The sequence below is a fragment of the Lactuca sativa genome, chromosome 4 (genome assembly GCF_002870075.4).
Source record: "Lactuca sativa cultivar Salinas chromosome 4, Lsat_Salinas_v11, whole genome shotgun sequence".
Lineage (NCBI taxonomy): Eukaryota > Viridiplantae > Streptophyta > Magnoliopsida > Asterales > Asteraceae > Lactuca > Lactuca sativa.
The window spans coordinates 327,393,404-327,413,451 of record NC_056626.2 but is presented as its reverse complement, the minus strand read 5'-3'; positions in this window follow the sequence as shown (position 1 = coordinate 327,413,451).

Below are 20,048 nucleotides of genomic sequence, written 5' to 3'. Positions count from 1 at the left end.
GCTGGGTTACTATTATCAAGAATTATTTTATTAATTATGCAAAATTTTGATAATAAATTGTTGTTGCATTCGTCATTTGATGCAAAACCCCAAAAACCTGCACATAATTTCTCTGGTAGATTGTGTTTGTAAGTTTGTTTTTTTAGACTTAGAGCGTAATGATTTATGCTTACTGCTTTGACTTGTCATGGATAAAGCCAAAGTGTGTCTCAGTTGACAATAAGATTGTAGTTTATAAAGTTAAAGATATCTCATATGCGTGTATGAAAATGGTTATATATGGTAATAATTACATCTTATAATTATGTTGAAACAAAGTATGTGTGAATGTCATGCAAAACTCAAGTTTATAACAAGAGAAGAAGTTGCCATTGTTGCTTGATCACTGTTCTTGGGTGTTGCTACGAAAAAGGATCTTTGGTTTGGGATCTCGATTCATCGAAGGAGAAAGCAAAGGAATCGACTACAAAAAGCAAAGGAATTGACTACAAAGAGAAGTAATTGATTCATCTCTTGCTAGTTTAATTTATGGTTGTAAGAACTCACTGAATATGTGATCATGATGGATTTGGTGTTATGAATGCTTTGGTTGATAAGCGTTTGACTGAGACAAATGTTGTCACATCCCACCCACACGGCTGTTGGTTAGAAAGCCTCAAATCTCACTCACTAAACACTCGTGTGTGTGTGTATATATATATATATATATATATATATATATATATATATATATATATATATATATATATATATATATATATATATATATATATATATATATAAACTTGGAGAAGAGAATAAAGATTTTTAATATGAAGTATAACCGGTGTACTTTTGTAGAAAAAACTCACTGTATTCATATCAAAGAAAGCCATACATCACGTGGGACAGCTAAAACAGAAAAATGCTAATCTAATCCTAAAGAAAAGGTACATGGTATGACTTCTTCTAAACCCAAACGTGTAAAACCCCAACGTACATATCGTTGAAACAGTCAAACCCCTTTACCCATTTTCCTTTATTCAAACTTTAAATAACTTAAACTATTGATAAACTATTAACTAAAAACCTTAAACTTATTAAACTAGCAGCCATGCATCTAAACCTGTGAATAAAACCTGATTAATCCCAACAATCACCCCCTTAATCAGGTGGATTATTCACAGCAGTGCCAGTTCCTCATCCTTGCACCGGTTCAAGTTTGCTTCTTTTTCCCACTTTGGACATTCGTTGTTGTAATGACCGACTTCACCACATTTGTAGCATTTTACGTGACTCTTGTCACGAACACGTTCGTTACCATCTTGGCTCCTCCCGGACCCACGACCTCTTCCCCGTCCACGTCCAATGCCATCCCGATGTGAATCGCCACTGCCACAATGCATACAACCATCCGACTTTTCTTCTCTTGACAACAACAACCCACCATGAACGTCCTCCACCTTCTCCGATCCTTTGATGCGCTCATCATATGCCTTTAGTCTACCGACGGCTTCATCAAAAAGCATCGTATCCAACTCAAAGCATTGCTCAATCGACGCCACAATTTGAAGAAAGGACTTGGGCATAGAATCAATTAGTAACCTTTTCACCAAGTCAACTTCTTCAAGTTCATGTCCGAGACTCCGTGCTTTCGAAGCTAAACCACTCAACTTGGCTGCAAAATCATCAACGGTTTCTCCCTCCTTCATACGCAAGCTTTCTAGTTTCCTCTTCAAAGTTGCTAATCGAGCCGTTCTTACCCTATCCATACCCAAATACCGAGTTTTTAATCCTTCCCAAACCCTTTTTGGATCGATGTAATCGGACATTTGCAACACAATCTCTTCTGGTATTGCTTGAAACAAGAAAGCAAGAGCTTGTTTCTTCTTCTTTGGATCCGATTCTCCACCCAATACCTTTGCTTCAAGTGTCTCCCATATGCCATGCGCATCCATGATGGACTTTACTTTGACTGCCCATACTGGATAGTTGGTTGGGGTCAAAACGGGAATCTGATATGACATTGAACCACCATCTTTTACTGCCAACGCCATTTTTCCTTTCTTGTGACAGCCCCAACCTCTTCCGATCTCACCTGTTCCAGGAGCTTTTTCCACCAGTCAAGAAAACAAAGCTTCTGCCTATCACATTTTCTTTTACCCAGCAAGCAAGCCAAACCAAAATCCCACCCGTTTTGATTTTTTTTTTCTGCTTGTCTCTTCCGCTTCTGGTTAGGCTCCTCTAACACTGAACAGATGGATCAAGGATGGAGGCTGCAATTTTTTCAGCCTGCTAACAGAAACGAGTTACACCCCCTTCACCAGAACCGTGGGGCTCTGATACCAAATGTTGGTTAGAAAGCCTCAAATCTCACTCTCTAAACTCTCGTGTGTATATATATATATATATATATATATATATATATATATATATATATGTATATATATATATATATATATATATATATATATATATATATATATATATATATATATATATATATATAAACTTGGAGAAGAGAATAAAGATTTTTAATATGAAGTATAACCGGTGTACTTTTGCAGAAAAAACTCACTGTATTCATATCAAAGAAAGCCTTTATATAGGCTTACATGCATACATCACGTGGGACAACTAAAACAGAAAAATACTAATCTAATCCTAAAGAAAAGGTACATGGTATGACTTCTTCTAAACCCAAACTGTAAAACCCCAACGTACATATCATTGAAACAGTCAAACCCCTTTACCCATTTTCCTTTATTCAAACTTTAAATAACTTAAACCAATGATAAACTATTAACTAAAAACCTTAAACTTATTAAACTAGCAGCCATGCATCTAAACCTGTGAATAAAACCTGATTAATCCCAACAACGGCCACACCATCTCTTCATATAGTCGGGAAACCTTCAAGGGATTTCCAACAACTTCCATTATGCAAGTACCCTAAAACTAATGCATTAAATCAAACATCTCCCGAGCAATACTCAATAACTCACTTCCAACATACCCAAAAACCATAGCATTCCAAGAACATAGTCTCTTGCATTCTATCGAACACTTTATGGGCGTACTCCATGTTTTGATGTTTGAACACTTTATGTGCATCTGGATTAAACAATTCATAATGAAAACAATGTGTTCGAATTCGGATGCAATGATATGTGCATGCACTTCTTTTCCATGATAACAACCTTTTGATGTGAACATTGTTGGTAAATGTAGGAGAATGTTCTTTTCACAGAGTTGTTTTTTTTTAATTTAATTTAATTTAATTTATTTTTAAATAGGGCATATAGAAAATTATTTTAAAAATAGGACCGTTTTATTTGTCTTTCAAAATTTTGGTGATCTCATCAGGGCATCCATTATTTTTAAGGAGTTGTACTTTTAACCTTATCAAATTTTAAATTTAACCCTTAAACTTATTTTATATTTTCAGTTTACAACTTTTAATTTTAAAAAAATTAGTTTTTTATATCAACTTATATTAAATTTTATTATGAATATATAAACCATTTTAATTATATTTTTAGTCCTTCAACTTGTTTTAATTATATGAACTATATAATTTTATTTATTAAAAATATCTGAACTTATTTTAATTAAATAACATATATAATTATAATTTATACCAATATTGAATATAATTTTTTAATTATTGAATTGTCATTTCATAAGAAAAGCAAAGTCACTATTCACCCCAATAATAAATAAAAATAATTCTATTAATTGTCAAATCATGTCTTTTTAATTTTATTTTTACTTCATAAATTTGTCTCACTGAATGGAATAATATTTCACACGTTCTTCACAACCTTCACCGTTATTTCTTTATTTTCAATTCTTTCATCTCGCATTCACATTTTAATATACAAAAAATCACGTTCCTTTAGTATAAGGTATATATTTTTTTTTCTAAAAATGTTTGCATGTATTGGATTTTAAATATTATATATGGAATAATAATTTATCTATTATATGTTATGAATTATCATGTAACAACATTTTTGTATATATTATTATTGTGGCTCTAGATTGTCCATTTTTCTTTTGTCAATTTATATTGGGTGTGGTAATATTGAATATGTGAATGGATTAATAAAGGATGATCAATCAACTTTGTATTCTTCAAATATTGCTATACTTAGAATGGGCTACGAGGAATTTAAGGAGTTGATTTATGTACATGTTGGAGTTGACAAGATACATTATGATGCAAGTGACTCGATAAGTGATACATTATGATGATTTGAGTGAAACTCCAGTTGTGAACTTTATGAATGATATTAGAGATGCAGGAAATGATGGCATAGCAAATTTTGCAGACACGGTTCATATGGATATTTGGAAAGAATTAGAAAAAAAAAATAAGGTTAGAAATGCTATTTGGAAGTAGGGAAGAAGTAAAAAAAGCGGTATCACTTTGGTCGATCTCACAAAATAAAGAGTTCAAAGTATATGAAAGTAAAATTAGATTATGGTATGTTTGTGCATTTAAGAAGAAAAATCTTCATAATGTGAAAGATTACATGTTGGATGGGTGCACACAATTGTTTTGGTTCATGTATAGGTAGTAATAACAGTTTGAACTCTGAAACTATTGCCTCATACATAACCCACTCAATTGAAAAGGATGTTTCTTATCTAGTGAAACAGATACAAGCAGATATTAAAAATGTTTTGCATGTTGATGTTTTATATGGGAAGGCATGGCATGGTAGAATAAGAGCCATTGATAATATTTATGGAACTTGGGAAAGTAACTTTGTTGAGTTGCCTAAGTACATTGCAACTTTATAGGCTTCCAATCCTAGTACAATTGTTAAATGGTTTCATAATACAAATGGCTCATCAGATGTAGTAACATATAAATATGTTTTTGGGGATTTTGGACCTGCTATTCGTGCATTTCATCTATGTCGACCTGTTATTTTTGTTAATGGTTTCCATTTGAAGGGGGAAAAATGCTTGTTGATGTTACAAATTATGCCAACAATAATATATTACTGATTGTTTATGTTATCGTTGATGAGGAGACTTCACATAGTTGGTGATGGTTTTTATATCAATTTAGGCAATATGTTTCTCAAGATAAGCAACTTTGTGTTATTTCAGACAAACATCAAGGAATAATCCATGTAATAAAAGATATGGATTAATGGAAAGAGCCATTACCATACCATCGCTTTTGTCTCCAAAAAGTTAGAAGTAATCTCATAAAAAAGTACAACAAAGTGAGTCTAAAAAGATTTTGTTGGGCTATGAGAAGCACGAAACAAAAAATAAAGTTTGTCAAGTGCATCAAATAACTAAAAACAATCAATCTTGAAGCTTGGCAATATTTAAGACAAATCATAAAAGTCAATGGTGTCTTTTATATGATGAAAATCGTCGATGGGATTTGTTAACGACAAATATCTTTGAGAGTATGAATAATGCATTGCGAGGTGTATGACAATTACTGATTAGAGCATGTATTGATCTTACATTCAATAGAACTGTGCAACTATTTTGGAAGCGTAGTGCTATTGCAATGAACTATGATAAACCTCTACCATCACATATGTGGCGTCTTTTCTTGAAACGTGAGACCCATACACAAATCCATAATATGACGGAGTTTGACTACAACGAAGGTGTCTATGTAATTGTCACAAAGTTTCAAATCAATGGAAAAGGAGGGAATACACATACACACCATTATTTTCAACCCGCATGCACATGTGGTAAGTAGAAGATGAAAAGATTTCTATGTTCACATGGTCTTTCTAACATCCCAAAACTATGATAAAAATTTTCATTTTAAAAGACATTTCAATAAAACGATAAGGTAGTCAACAGTGTTTTCAAATCATATCCATAGAAATCAGAGTATGAAAATAATCTCTCAACACATAAATCAACTGGGGGATGTGTACGATCACACATTCGCCTTGCCCTAATCCTCATAAGTACCTAAAAAACATTTAAATCCACAACTATAAGCCAAGTCTTAGTGAGTTCCCCCAAAATACCCCACACAACAATACATATACAATGCATGCACACCAGGCCAACAGTATAAAATTGGATTGCCCCCAGGCCCACAGTTATCAGACGGGATTGCCCCCGGGCCCATAATCATAAGATTAGATGTCCCATGGGCCCACAATCATAAATTTGGATGGCCTCTGAGCCCAAAATCATAAGATTGGATGGACCCCGGGCCCACAACACATGGCTAGATTGCCCCGAGTTTGTTGGCCAACAGCACAAAGTCGTACTGCCTCAACCCAACCGTACTATGTCGACATATGCAAACAAATAAACAATAACCAACAAACACATGTAATCGAGATGGGCTAAATGAGAAATCAACCATCAACATTGTGCGTTCAAGGAAAATCAGTTTATTTTGGAGATGACGCGCCATCACGGAGTTTTTGGCACTTAATGTTTAATTCTCTTTTTATTTCTCGGGACCATGGGCAGAACGTAATGGGGGCTTAGAAGGGCCATGGCCTCCCCATTTTTTTGTCTTCCATATATATCTAATACTATTAAACATCAAAAATTATTTGTTTTTACTTTTTCTTTGGCGGTTGAAGAAGAGAGTAATATTTCCTTTTTAAATTGCTTTAGCTGATTTATTATAGCTTAGGATCTAGAAAGAAAATAAAGGTCAACAAAAATTTTTACTTTCCATTTAGGAGCCTAACGATCTAATTCTATTTATTTTATATATTTAGTGTTTCTCAATAATTACTTAGCATTTATCAAATACAACCTAATTTTTAGTTACTTAGAATACATTTAAAACCTGCGTTTTTAAGGGCTTCTGTGACAACCCGAAGTTCGTTCCGTCGTCGTAACCCGATACGTCATTAAAAATTCGTCGTCTTAAATTGTTTCCGTTCGTTTCTAAATTAAGTCATTTATTTTAAGTTTGTTATTATGACTTAATAATTGTCCAAATACGTTAAAAATCCATGGAAACGCTTCAATTTATTAATTTGAAAAATAATTGGTTTATTCCGTCAAGTTATAAAAATAATTAAATCGGGTACGACCAAAAGCCTCACTTGACGACAGTATCGGGTAAAATTACACCGTGTCCCAAACTTTCAACATATATAAAGTTGAGAGAGCCTCATTTGAAGCTTTTTCCACTCTCTCTCTACTCTCTCTTTAAAATCCGATTTTGAGCCAAAAACATCCAAATCAAGCTTCAAAACATCAAGGTAATTATCCTAGCTTCTAGTTTAACACCTTTGACCTTGAAATTCGATATTTATATGAGGATTAGGACCATTAGCATGATTTTATGGTCCTAGAACATCCCTAGTCCGTGAACTCATGTAAATGGGGTTTTTGTGCCATAAAACCCTTCCAAACCTCATTTGGAGCCTAGATATGACTTAAAGACCTAGTTGCATGTACGTAGAACACATTAGACTCATTAATTGGAGTATAAACATGAGTTTACGGCCCAAGCACATGCTTGGACCGTAAACACCAATTCATGGGGAGTAAACTCATTTTTAGGTGTTAGTTTTCCCCTAAACACCTCCAACAAGCTTCCATGAGAGTGTAGAACCTCTTAACCTTTCAAGAAATGCTCCAAAACTTACACAAAGGGGACAAGCTTGAGTTTACGGCCCAAGAACATTCTTGGACCGTAAACTCATCTTCTTAGACCTTAAACTCATTTTTATGTGTTAAGATGCCACTTAAACACACCATAAGCCTTAGAAATGAGTCTAGAAGCAACCACAATCAAGTTAAGGACCTTAAATCATGCCAAAACCACATTCATGGATGTTTACGGTCGTAAAACTCCCAAGAACATCTTCTTAGGCCGTAAACTCCATTAAATGGTCCATATGTGAGTTTAATCCATTCCTAAGCCCTAGATTTCATCCTAGTTAATTTTCCCAAGTCATATAAGGCCATTTAGCACCATAGAACACCCCACCATGAGTTTACAGTCGTAAAATCATGGGGAATGGGTCATTAGAACCGTAAACCCTCTTATGAAGTTTACTCTTGAGGAGTAAACTTCATATCCGAGCCTTATATGTCCCTAGATGTCACCCGGGTCACTCCAAACACTTGATTTGAAGTGTTTTCGCGTCTTGGAGTGTATAATCATATCTAATTAGTGATTTAAAGTCTAATTAGATACATTTGTATATCATTTCATATTACATAGGAACCTCACACGTTATCAAGCCCCGAACCGACACTTAGCATCCAATTCGACACGTTTCTCGACCGGTGAGTTCATACCCCTACCCTTTTTCAAATGTTTTTAGGGGGGAATACAAGAAAAAGTACAAGGAAATCTTGTACTCAAACTTATTATTTTCACCTTCAAATATCTTTATTCTGTATGTTTCTAATATCGAAAAATGTGTTAATCAAATAGTTCGAATTATGAAGTTAGCTTTCAGACTAATCATAGATTTCTTGATAAAGTGTTACAATCTAAATTATATTTCATAAGCTACGAATAATTCATACTAATCATCAATTAGAGCTAATACGAATACGAATGCAAATACAAATGTGAATACGAATGCGAATACGAATACGAATACAAATAGGATTAGGAATAGGACTAGGAATACGAATATGAATGCGAATACGAATGCGAATACGAATACGAATACGAATACGAATAAGATTAGGAATAGGACTAGGAATACGAATATGAATGCGAGTATGAATACGAATAGGAATACAAATATGAACACGAATACAAATATAAAAATACGAATATGAATATGATTAAGAATAGGTATACGAATACGAAGGCACACATCTAGGTACATTCAAGTGTAACACAGTTAGGATATCAGAATACCTATCTAATATGACAAGTATGATAGATAATCAAACATTACATTGGGATTCAATAACTAAACTTACTTTTAGGAAAATATAGGATTTTCCTGGGATAACAATTGTACATAACCAGATTCGTGTAATAAAACAGTTAATCAAACTTTACATATAAGAAAATATGGGATTTTCTTGGATAACAAACTCTTTCGAAAAACCAAAAGGAACTTGTTCATTTTCAAAAACAAACATCTTATGAACTCACCAGCTTTATGCTGAGTTTCAAACTACTTGTATTCTCAGGTCCATATTAGACAGGTACCCAACGATCCTTTTGGAGAAGACGGAGCGTACAGAAGACTCGTCTTAACTTTTGTTCATATGATATATGTATAACACTTGTAACACTTTACTTTTGAACAAATGTAAATTCAAATATGTAATGTAATGGTTGTTTACTTTGCTTACTATGTACATTGGATTTGATACTCAACGTGGAGTCCGCCCCAGAAATGTTTCCGCCTTAGGTTTTCGGGGTGTGACAGCTTCAAAAAAAATCAATACAACTTATTATTATTATATTTTAAAACAATGTATATATCGATTGTTAAATGTTATTTGATTTATTTATTTTTGCTTTCATCCTTTTTTTTTTTCAAAAATGACGATATAAAATTTTAAAATGTTATTTTATGTTGTGATTTTTAATAATAAACATTAAAACAATAATCCATTATTGAGATATTTTAAAATTGTTAGTTTTTTTGAAAAACACAACATAATTGTTAGTTAATTTTGTTATGCTAGGTCATCTTACATAAAACCTCAATTAGGCCCCTCTAGTTGTATTGTTTGTGTTCCGCCCCTGCTCGGGACCAACAATGTTGAAAGTTTTGGGATGTGTTTAGTGCATGTTTTACGTTAATTAAATACATTAAAAAAAACCTATTTTTACCCCTAATTTTAAAAAATTTACATGGTTTTTGAGCTTTCCTATTATGAAGTTCAAAGCTCTTAAACGAATTGACGACTCATTAACTTGTTTTTACAAGTTCGCCTAAGTTACTTAGGTCCCCACTGCCTATCCGACGGTTATTGGTGGGAGTTGGTTATCATCTCACGAAATCAAAATATAGCTTTTCACAAGCTACTTGATATGAATTGACAGCTTACATAACCACTTGTCATCATAAGTGCAACCCAAGTCTTTCGGGTTCCCCTCCGCTTATTCGACCGGTTGGTGGGAGTTGGTTTTCTTTTTATGAAAATCAAAATATAAAATGTTGTGCTTGCAATTGAATTGACAGTTTTCTTTCACTTGTTATTTCAAGTGTAACATGTGTTTCATGGGTTCCCAACTGCTTATTCCACATATTTTGGTAGGATTTAATCTTCTTTTCATGAAGTCTAAATTCTTTTTATAACGAATTGACGAAATTTATTTCACTTTTTAAAGCAAGTGCGACCTACTTTGGTGGGTCCCCCATATCCTATTCGACGGGATGATGGAAGTTGGAATTCTTTTTATAAAGTCCAAAGTTTTCTAAGGAATTGAAGGTGCGGTGGTCTTCATTTTATGAAGTCCAAATATGTTTTTAATAAGGAATTGACGGATTTGGTTCAGACGCTCAAAATTCTATCAATGATGTTTTTCATGTTGGAGATCTTCGGGTTTGGTTGAAGACGTGATTAAAATAAAATTATTTTGCAACCATTCCACAAATACATACAATGAAGGTTAGCTTATCATATTACAAGATCAAGGAGCCCAACAAAATGCTAGTCCATTGTTTTAACCTAGTTTAAGTCCATTTGATTAAACACACAAGCAATGTGACAAAAGAAACATACAAAAGCTGAGTATTGAAAGGTCAAATATAAAAATTCATTAAGGAAAGTCTTCATCCATCTTTTGGTTTCTTACACATGTGCATTCAAGAAAATAGGAAATAAACAAGAGTTTGCATCTAATAATGAAGATTAAAGGAGATTTTGATTGTATCTTGTGATTTTATTGGTTGCATAAAAACAATCACCATCTTCTCAATTCCACCACCGTGACCACCATTCCCTCCTTCACCATCCTTCTCCATTACCACCATAGCCTTATCTTTAAACAATCCACCACCGTGACCATCTTCATACATATTCTATCACCAAACACTGTTAGAAATTTAGGGTAATAAAAGGCTTGGAAATTCTGAGAATCGTGTTTACACTTTCAAATTAAAGTATTTGGGTGGTACTCTAAATCTTTAATCGGATAAGACTCAGAAAATTGAGAGAAACAAAAGAGAGAATGTTCAAGATGTTATGAAGAATAAGTGTACCAACAACTAATTTCGAATATGATCATATAACCAGAAAGACTTCTTGTCTTAAAACTACCACATGATAGTTTTATGTCCTAAAACTGTACAAAAATGGTCATAAACCAACTTAAATCTGGGTCTAGAATATGGATCACAAAACCGAGTATATTTACCAAAAATCTGGATTTCTGAAGCATTTTTAATACATCAATATAACCCAAATAAAAAATTTCAACCCCAACCATGGGCTCTGCCCCTTGGACCCCACCACGGGCTGCTGCCCTTTGGACCTCGCTCCCAGGGGAGTTGTCGCTAGACCCCCGTTGGTTCAGGGGCTTCCCCCCTAAATAACAGTATACTTTCAACAAAGACAAAATTAAACAAATGTTCACTCCGCACTATACCGATTTGTTGAATAATTGTCAAAGTGACATTGATCAACAAATTAACCCCATTTCACTTAAATAACATTAGTGATATAAAATCACCAAAACACCACCCTTATCTCACTAGTTACCAACCTCACCATTCATCCTAACCATCATAATCACCCAAATCAGCCATCTTTATTAATGATCCAACCACCCTTAACAACCATAACCCAACCATCATCTATCACTCCAATCCATCCTCACAGCCAACCCCTTATACCTCTACATATTCATCTACCATATCCTAACCACCTTATACCTCCGTTAAACACCACCCAACTCCACCATTCTCCACCCATATGTCCCACCTCCTTCCATCCATATAAACCACTAAAATCACTGATACGCTTCCACTACAAGCACACCTACAAATAAAAAACGAATCTCGATTCAAAACAGAAAAGAAGAAATAAGGGTAGCTTGGTGCGATTTGAATCACAAAGGGAAGAAGGGAGAGTGAGAAACAAACAAGAAAGCAGTAAAATTTACCTATTAATCGATCCACAGTAGGGGTGGCGATGTGTTCGATCGATTGTAAGATAGGAGGAGAGCCGCAATTTTTGGTGGGTGTGATCGATTTCAAGAAAGCAACAAGAATTAGGAGGGTGTTTAGGTTTACTTTTGAAATGAATTTTTGGCTTTTAACTTTTCCAAAAAATCAAAAAATGAAAAAAAATGTTTGGGAAATACAAAATTTCTTTTCAAAGTAACTTTTTGTAAAGAAGAAAAAATTTCAAAAGTCAGGAAAGTATGAATTTTTTGTGACTTTTAGCCTTTTAAAAGCTAAATTACACTCAAAAGTCAAGAAATGAAACCCAAACACTTTTTAAAAACAACTTTTGGGTTTTTCCTTCTCAAAAGCTAAAATCAAAAAGAACTTTTACAAAAAGAACGTTTGAGCTTAAAAAGTAATCCCAAACACCCCCTAGGAGTGAACCTGGTGGATTTTTAAGCTATGGTCGTTTGAAGCGAGAGCGAGAAGAATAAAGAAAGAGAAAGGTGCGATTGAGTTTGAGGAGAGGTTTCGAATTCCTCCTATTGCTAGGATAAGACGCACACGCTGACAGATACACGAGTGGGCTACTGGTCTTATTTCTTTTAGGCTAAATATTCGGATGTGTATTTCTTTTTGTTGGGCTACACTCAAATGAAAGAACTAAGGGGAGTAATCTTATTTCCCTTAACATTATTTTGTGCTAACTATTATTAAGTAAGATGACGATGTTTAAAATCTATTTCTTGATTGCTATCAATTTTAGTTTTAAAGAGTAGTTTATTTTTGGGGTTTAGTTAACTTGAAAATATGGTAAATTTTTATGCTTTAACTTAATTAGCATAATGTGTGATAATCATTAGATGTTTAAATGTGTGTTTGATGCCAAAATTATTTTATGAATTTTAATTAACTAATTGAATGTTTATTATCTAGCCAATAATAGATGTTAGATGTTAATTTGAATTTCATTTTTTAATTAATTGCAACTTCTGGCTTTGAGAGAAGCTTTAGTTGGGAAATCATTTAAACATGGGTGTGTGATTTCTTGATCCCACTTAAAATCAACATAGACGTGTGTTGTACACTTTTGGTGCTTGTCAAGGCCAACAAAATTAATAACCCTAAATCTTTTACACTAAAATAGTGTATAATGGTAAAGGGATCGTATCCATGGAGATTGGTTCAAATTATGTCTCTATGAAAAGCACTTGTCCAAATACTTTTAAAACAAAAAATAAAAGTAAAATGGGGGGTTTAAATCTTTTTGATTGTTTGAGAAAATTAAAACTATGCTAGAATGTAGAGATGACAAATAAACAAGCAGATGATTTGATTTAAAATCAATGAAGGAAATTTGGTTGATTTTGGAATACATCACATGGATATCTTAGTTGAATTAGCATTAGATTAAATGGAACAACACTTGTGATTTAATTAAACCTGGCTATAGCAATTCATAAGCACAAATTACCTCAACTCTTCTTTGTTATTAAAATGGTTAGAGGATCTCAAAACACATTTCCTTAATTAAAGCAACAAAACCAATGAAGCATATAGTCTTGTGGAAATCAATTAGCATTAAGCTTTAAGATTCAGTAAGTCCAAAAGATAATCAAATGTTTACATTATCATTACGGAGGAAACATTTCCATGGCTTAAATGAAATGAAAACAAACATAGAAACCATTTGTTTCTTACTAATCAAAGCTCATGATCAAAGATAAATAAACACAAGGAGATGTTTGACTAGAAAACATTTCCATAAATTCGAAACACAAGATAAGATGAAATATTCAAAGCAACTAATCATACATGGGTCAAAACCTAATCAACCAAACATAAATCTAGCCAAGCATGGCCAGAATGAAAGAAATACAAAGTGGTTTAAAGGTACAAAACATTGTTCAAGATGTAAATATGAAAGAAAAATGATCTAAGCTTCCAAATCTTCAAGGTCTTCTAGAGAGCAAAAAGTGTATTCTTTCTTTCTCGAGTTTTCTCTTTTTCCTTCCTAAAAAACTCTAGTAAAAATTCAACCAAACTCGGATCCAAAATTTGCCCAAAAGTATCCCACCAACTTTCCCCAAATATAGGCTTAATGCAAAAATTCGGATCCTTCACAGTGCGATCCACGCAGACCATTTGTAAATCCATGCGGACCGCGTGGATTCTGCTGAGTGGGCCATTTGACCCATTTGAATGGCCTTTTAGTTTGCTCCTTTATTTCTTGGTCCAACCCACATGTAAAGGTTCTTGATAGCCTAATTGTGTCTTCTTGACTCTCCCAAGATGGTCCATTGCTCCATTAATCTTCCAAAGATCGATTTCTATTCACTTCATCATCATTCCTTATCTAAAAATTAAGTGCAAATCGCTCTCTTGATCAAGTTGACAACAAGCCTAATCGCACCACTTCAACTCCATAAGCAAACCGCAAGCCTCCAAAGGTCCCGCACTACTTCTATACCTCCAAGTCGAATAGTCTTTGGTAAATCCTCCAATTAAGTTTAAAAGACTAGAAAGTACCTGATAAAGGTGAATAATAACAAAAAGGGAAAATATCCATATAAACTAACTAAAATTAAATGGAATGAACTAAAATAAACTAGTAAAAGAAGTAATAAAATGAAGCTATCAACTTTTAACAAAACCACTAAACTTAATGCTTTTTAATTTCATGAACTGCGTTGTAATATCCATAAAAATCATGCCAATTTAAAACTTTTTAAGCATTCAAAAACCATTTCTTATTACAATGTTTTCAAAATATTTTCATATCAGAGTATCCCAGAAATCAAAATCATAACATGCGAGGATGTGTATGGTCACGCCTTTTCCTTCCCGTAATCATCAGAAGTACCTGAAACAATAATCGATAAGTGTAAGCTCGAAGGCTTAGTGAGTTACCCCCAAAATACCAACACCATACAAACCAGATCAATATCCTAACAACAACATGCATACTGAGCTATTAGCCTGACTAGAACGCCTCGCGGTGCCTACATCCTATCTGGACCGCTCTCCATGCCTTCAGCACGTCTGGACCACCTCACAGGGCCGACAGCCTATCCGGACCGCTCGTCGGGCATTCGGCATGACTGGTACACCTTGCAGGGCCTTCAGTCTATCCGAGCCGCCCTGGGTCTGTTGGCCTTCAGCACAAAGCAGGACCTCCTCAACCCACCCCCAATCACACAATCAACACATAAATATCATTCACTAGCTAGCATGTACAAACAGTCAAACCGATCTAACAAAATGTCAGGTAAACCCTAACCAATTCGTCGAGTTGTCTCACTAACTCGTCGAGTTCATGCAGAATCCAGAAAGCGGGAAATCCTCATCCAACTCGTTGAGTTGGCTATGCAACTCATCAAGTTCCTTCAGCCCTTTTCTCATTCAGACTCTCTTAAGTGAAACCAAGGCCTCAAACTGTAGATCTACGCTCCTAGGGTGTAGTTACCATGTAAAGTTGCTAACTTTACGTGCATGCAAGGCTCCAAGAAGCTAAAACACTCAATACTAGCCTTAGGAAGAGGTTTTGGACATGGAGGAGGCCCAAAGCTTCATAAAGATTGAGGCTTTATGTGCATAAGGGTCTAGAGGAGTCTAGATCTGAAACCATGCCCTTGTGACTAGATTAAATCCAAAAGTGACTCCATTTTGCACTAGAAAAGACCATTTTATTTCACAAGGTAAGATCTAAGCAATGAGAAGTCAAGGTAATGACTTTTTACCTTCAAATGAAAGCCAAGACGATGTAAGTGCTAGATCTACAAGCTCCTTCTCGTTCCAAGCTTCTCAACCTTCAAGCTTCTTCAATAAATGAACCAAAAACACACTTTTAGCCTCACACACTCAAAATAGGGTTAGCATCGATTAGGGTTTCTTTCTAGATAGGAAGGTGGTAAGGGAGGTTTGAGGGAAGGACTTAAGGTCCTTTAAATAGGGCCCAAAACCTAAAAATTAGGGTTTCCTCATCCAGCCTCAGCTCGTCGAGTTATTCTCTAAAACTCGTCGAGAACAGAACTTCCTACTCGTCGACTCTGAGGCCATCAACTCGATGAGTTCCAAGGGAAATTTTATCTTTTAAGCCATAAATATTATATTTGGAAATTAGGATGTCAATACTCTCCCCCACTTAAATTTGATTTCGTCCTCGAAATCATCCTTTGCCATCCGTGGCAAGCCGACACCCTGAGGGAAGCCTCCGTAACTCGTACTCTTAATGACATTCCCAAGACGATCAATCCTAGCCGAAATTTTTTCACCTAAGAGACATCCAAATCCATAAGTCCACATAGCAACCAATTCCACTTCATCTGAAATCTGAAGCCTGAAATCTTGAAACCAGTCTGACTCCCTAACAGACCGTTTCGTACTGAACCATTGCTAACTTCATTCCACTTATCCCTCAGACTGACTATCTAACTTCTGATCATTTGTGGTTCCCACCAGAAAATAGAATCATAGGTTACATGCTATTGCGACAATTCAATACCTCCTTTAACTCCTCAAACCAAAGTGCGTCGAACCTTCGGCATGACTGGACCGCCTGACTGGGCCTTCAGTCTATTCGGACCACCCTAGGTCCGTTGGCCTTCCATTCCAATCCTATCCTTCCTCCTGAGCATCCGTGGCTACGACTTACCGTCGGCCCACAATGGGTGTCTTGGCCTACCGCAACAAGCAAGACCGCCTCAACCCAACCAAACACAATATGTCATCATCTAGACAACCAATATGAAGTATGCACATAATACCGACCAACAACAATCATACCACTCTCTATGTCCTAGTAGTTCCCCATAACATACAATCATGCGGCCGATACCACAAAGCAACATGCTAAATACCCGAAGAAAAATCCAACTCGGTTCTAAAACCATCTCTCGAAATCCAAGGTTATACCATTGCATTTCATCCAAAATCTTTTAATTTATCGCAAACTCTCACTAACCTGGGTGTAAAGGTTCTCTCAACCGTTGCTGAGACTACCAGTCTCTCGTCTAGTCTAGCCACCAGGTTCCCAAAACGTGAACAATAGGACATTCTAACCTAGATAATCCTTTGATTACGTCATCACAATGACACTACACCCTCCGTCTGAAACTCATGTCTCGCGCCACAAATCAAAGGGTCCTCCATTTACGTTATAGTCTCCCAGAACACGGACCTTGTACGAATATGCTCATGATTTCAAATGCGAGTTTCCACTAAAGCCTGCTTGAAAGCGGCTACCCAAGATGCTTTCTCACGAAAACTTCCTTAAAACTGATGAATATCCATTCGGATCTACTTCCAATACCCAACTAGAGCATTACCAAATCCAAGAAGAATGATCCTCGAATCACTCTGACCGCTCACTTAACCCAAAATCAAGCCATATGATGAACCAAAACATTGGAAATCCCTTGACTCCTTGTTATGCCATTACCATCCTCCAAACCAACGAAAGAAGATGATCAAACCAAGAACTTCCATACTTCATCCTATCCCCTAACAACAATCTTGCAAATAACAAAAATTACGAGAGTCTTCAGCATCCTTTAGCAGCATGTTCAATACCAGAAGACAGACCTACTGATTACAATAGCATCGCAGCATACTCAATACCCAAACGTATTTCTAACAAAATACATTAGGAGTCGTCAGCATGAGTGGACCACCTCACCGGACCTTCAGCCTATGTGGACCACTCTCAGAACCTTCAGGATGTATGGACCATTCTCTGGGCCTTCGGCCTGAATGGTGCGCCTTGTTGGCCTTCAGTGTATCCGGCCCACCCTAGGACTATTGAGCAAAACCCGGGACTCATCCTAGTGCCCTCTCCTATATAGTCAGTTCTCCCCCACTTGAGGTTTCAAACTCCTAATCCAATCTGTAGACTATAATCCCGACTTAACCATGCATATGAGCCAATTCAACCCTAACCTCATGTTAGATCATCCAACCATTCCGGAAACCGTTATTCGAACCGCAACAAACAACACCTTGAATGGCTAACGCCCCATCAGATAATTCCCGATTCTCCCCCGCTTAAAACACCAACCACTACCCTCTTGTGGCGAAACCAATACACGACTTAACCGTCCCAACCAAGTATTACCATAATTCACCATAGAATGAATAACCCACACAAAATAATTCTCCTCACACAGAATAATTGAACTTCAAATGAATCCGAATTCCAACTGAAGACCTCTGAATTTCTGAATTACAACTACTTACCCTGAACTGGCGATTCTCTACCCTAACTTCTCATTCTCGAAAGCATCTCTGGATCCTAATCATCTACCATCATTTGACAACAAATTCCTTTCACACCTCCTATGTCCTAACGACTCATGAAAAAGGAAAACAAAAGTTCATAATACAATCATAAATGATAAGATAGGAGAAAAAGACATACCAGTCGCCGTATCAGGTATTGTCCTGGCCTCCTCAGCAGTGAGCTGGAAGGCACGTCCCTGAGCCCTCAGGGGCTCTATTTTACCCTGCCTCCCGTCCGTAATCCTCAGTGTAGTCGGCGCTGGAGCCTGTGCCGGCCGAGCAACGAGCAATGGACAGTTGGTATTCACATGACCAACCTAATTGCAGTGGTAACAGATCCTTATATCTTGAGTTGGGGCTAACTGGCGGCAATCCCTCGCAAAGTGCCCCTCCTTTCCCATTTGTGGCACACACCACCAGATCTACAAACTCTGGAATTTGTTGGATTAGTGTCTAAGCCCGTAACTATATTTCGTATGTACTTGACCCGGTTGTGCAGGGTCCTTTTGGGTTGCCTTCAGCAAAGCAACTTGACAAGGTAATTTAAGGAAAGAGAGAGAGAGAGAGAGAGAGAGAGAGAGAGAGAGAGAGAGAATATTATGGTTTATTAATATATTATAAGAATAATATATTAAAGGAGAAATCATATTTATTTAATTGGTATTGGTCATAAATTAATTAGGAATTAATTTGGTGACTAAAAGAGATTAATTAAATAAAGGGGCATAAATTGTCAAATGTATGATAGTTGAGTTTTTGGGCTAGGAAACCTAATGGATTAAGGGGGAACAAAATTATGATGGGGATCCATCATATTTTCGTCCAAGGCCTTATTCTAGAAGGTTCCTTGGGCTGCTTGGTGGCTAAGCTATCCATTAGGGTTTAGAGTGAAACCCTAGCAACATACAGTATAAATATGACCCCTAAGCTATCCATTAGGGCCGATTTTAGCATCTATCACCCTCTCTCATATTGCCTTCTTGCTTGTGGGGTTTGTAAGCCATTAGAGGAGTTACAATTGTGACTCTAAGCTCCATGAAAGGAGAATCAAGCTTCCATTGAAGAGGTAAACATCTAGATGTGATTCTATATGTTAGTTTTGATATATGTATGCTAGATTAGGGTTTATAAGTCTTGGATTCAAAGCATGTACAATATAGAAACCTAGATCTAAGCATTAGGTTTTTTATGAGCGCATAGGATTGTTCTTATGCATAAAACCCATCAGTGGTATCAGAGCCTTGATTGGTTTCTATTGTATGTGATGCTTTAACTGTTTGTTTGCTGAAAATTGTTTTTTTGTGCTAACTGTTTGATGAACTCGATGAGTTCCATGAGGAACTCGATGAGTTTAGCTGTCAGATAGAGGATATTTCGGGATTTTGTTGCTGTTTTGTCATGGGATTAATGCCTAAATCGTTTTTTGAAGAGAAATTCTGAATATTATTGTCATTGAATGATTATCCATGCCAAAATAATAGATAATTTCAAATCTTTTGAATAATAGTTTATTTATATGATAAATGTGGATTATTTATATTATTTGGTAATTATCTTGTAACTAATTGTTTAATTTAAATTATTGTTTAATTGTTTAATTTAAATTATTTGTTATTTGATCACTTTTGTTTTGAAAAGTTCAAAACTTGTCCTCAAGTTTTGAAATTTAAATTTTATGATTAAAAGTTTAATTTTAAGTCATTTAAATTTCAAACCCTTAGAGTT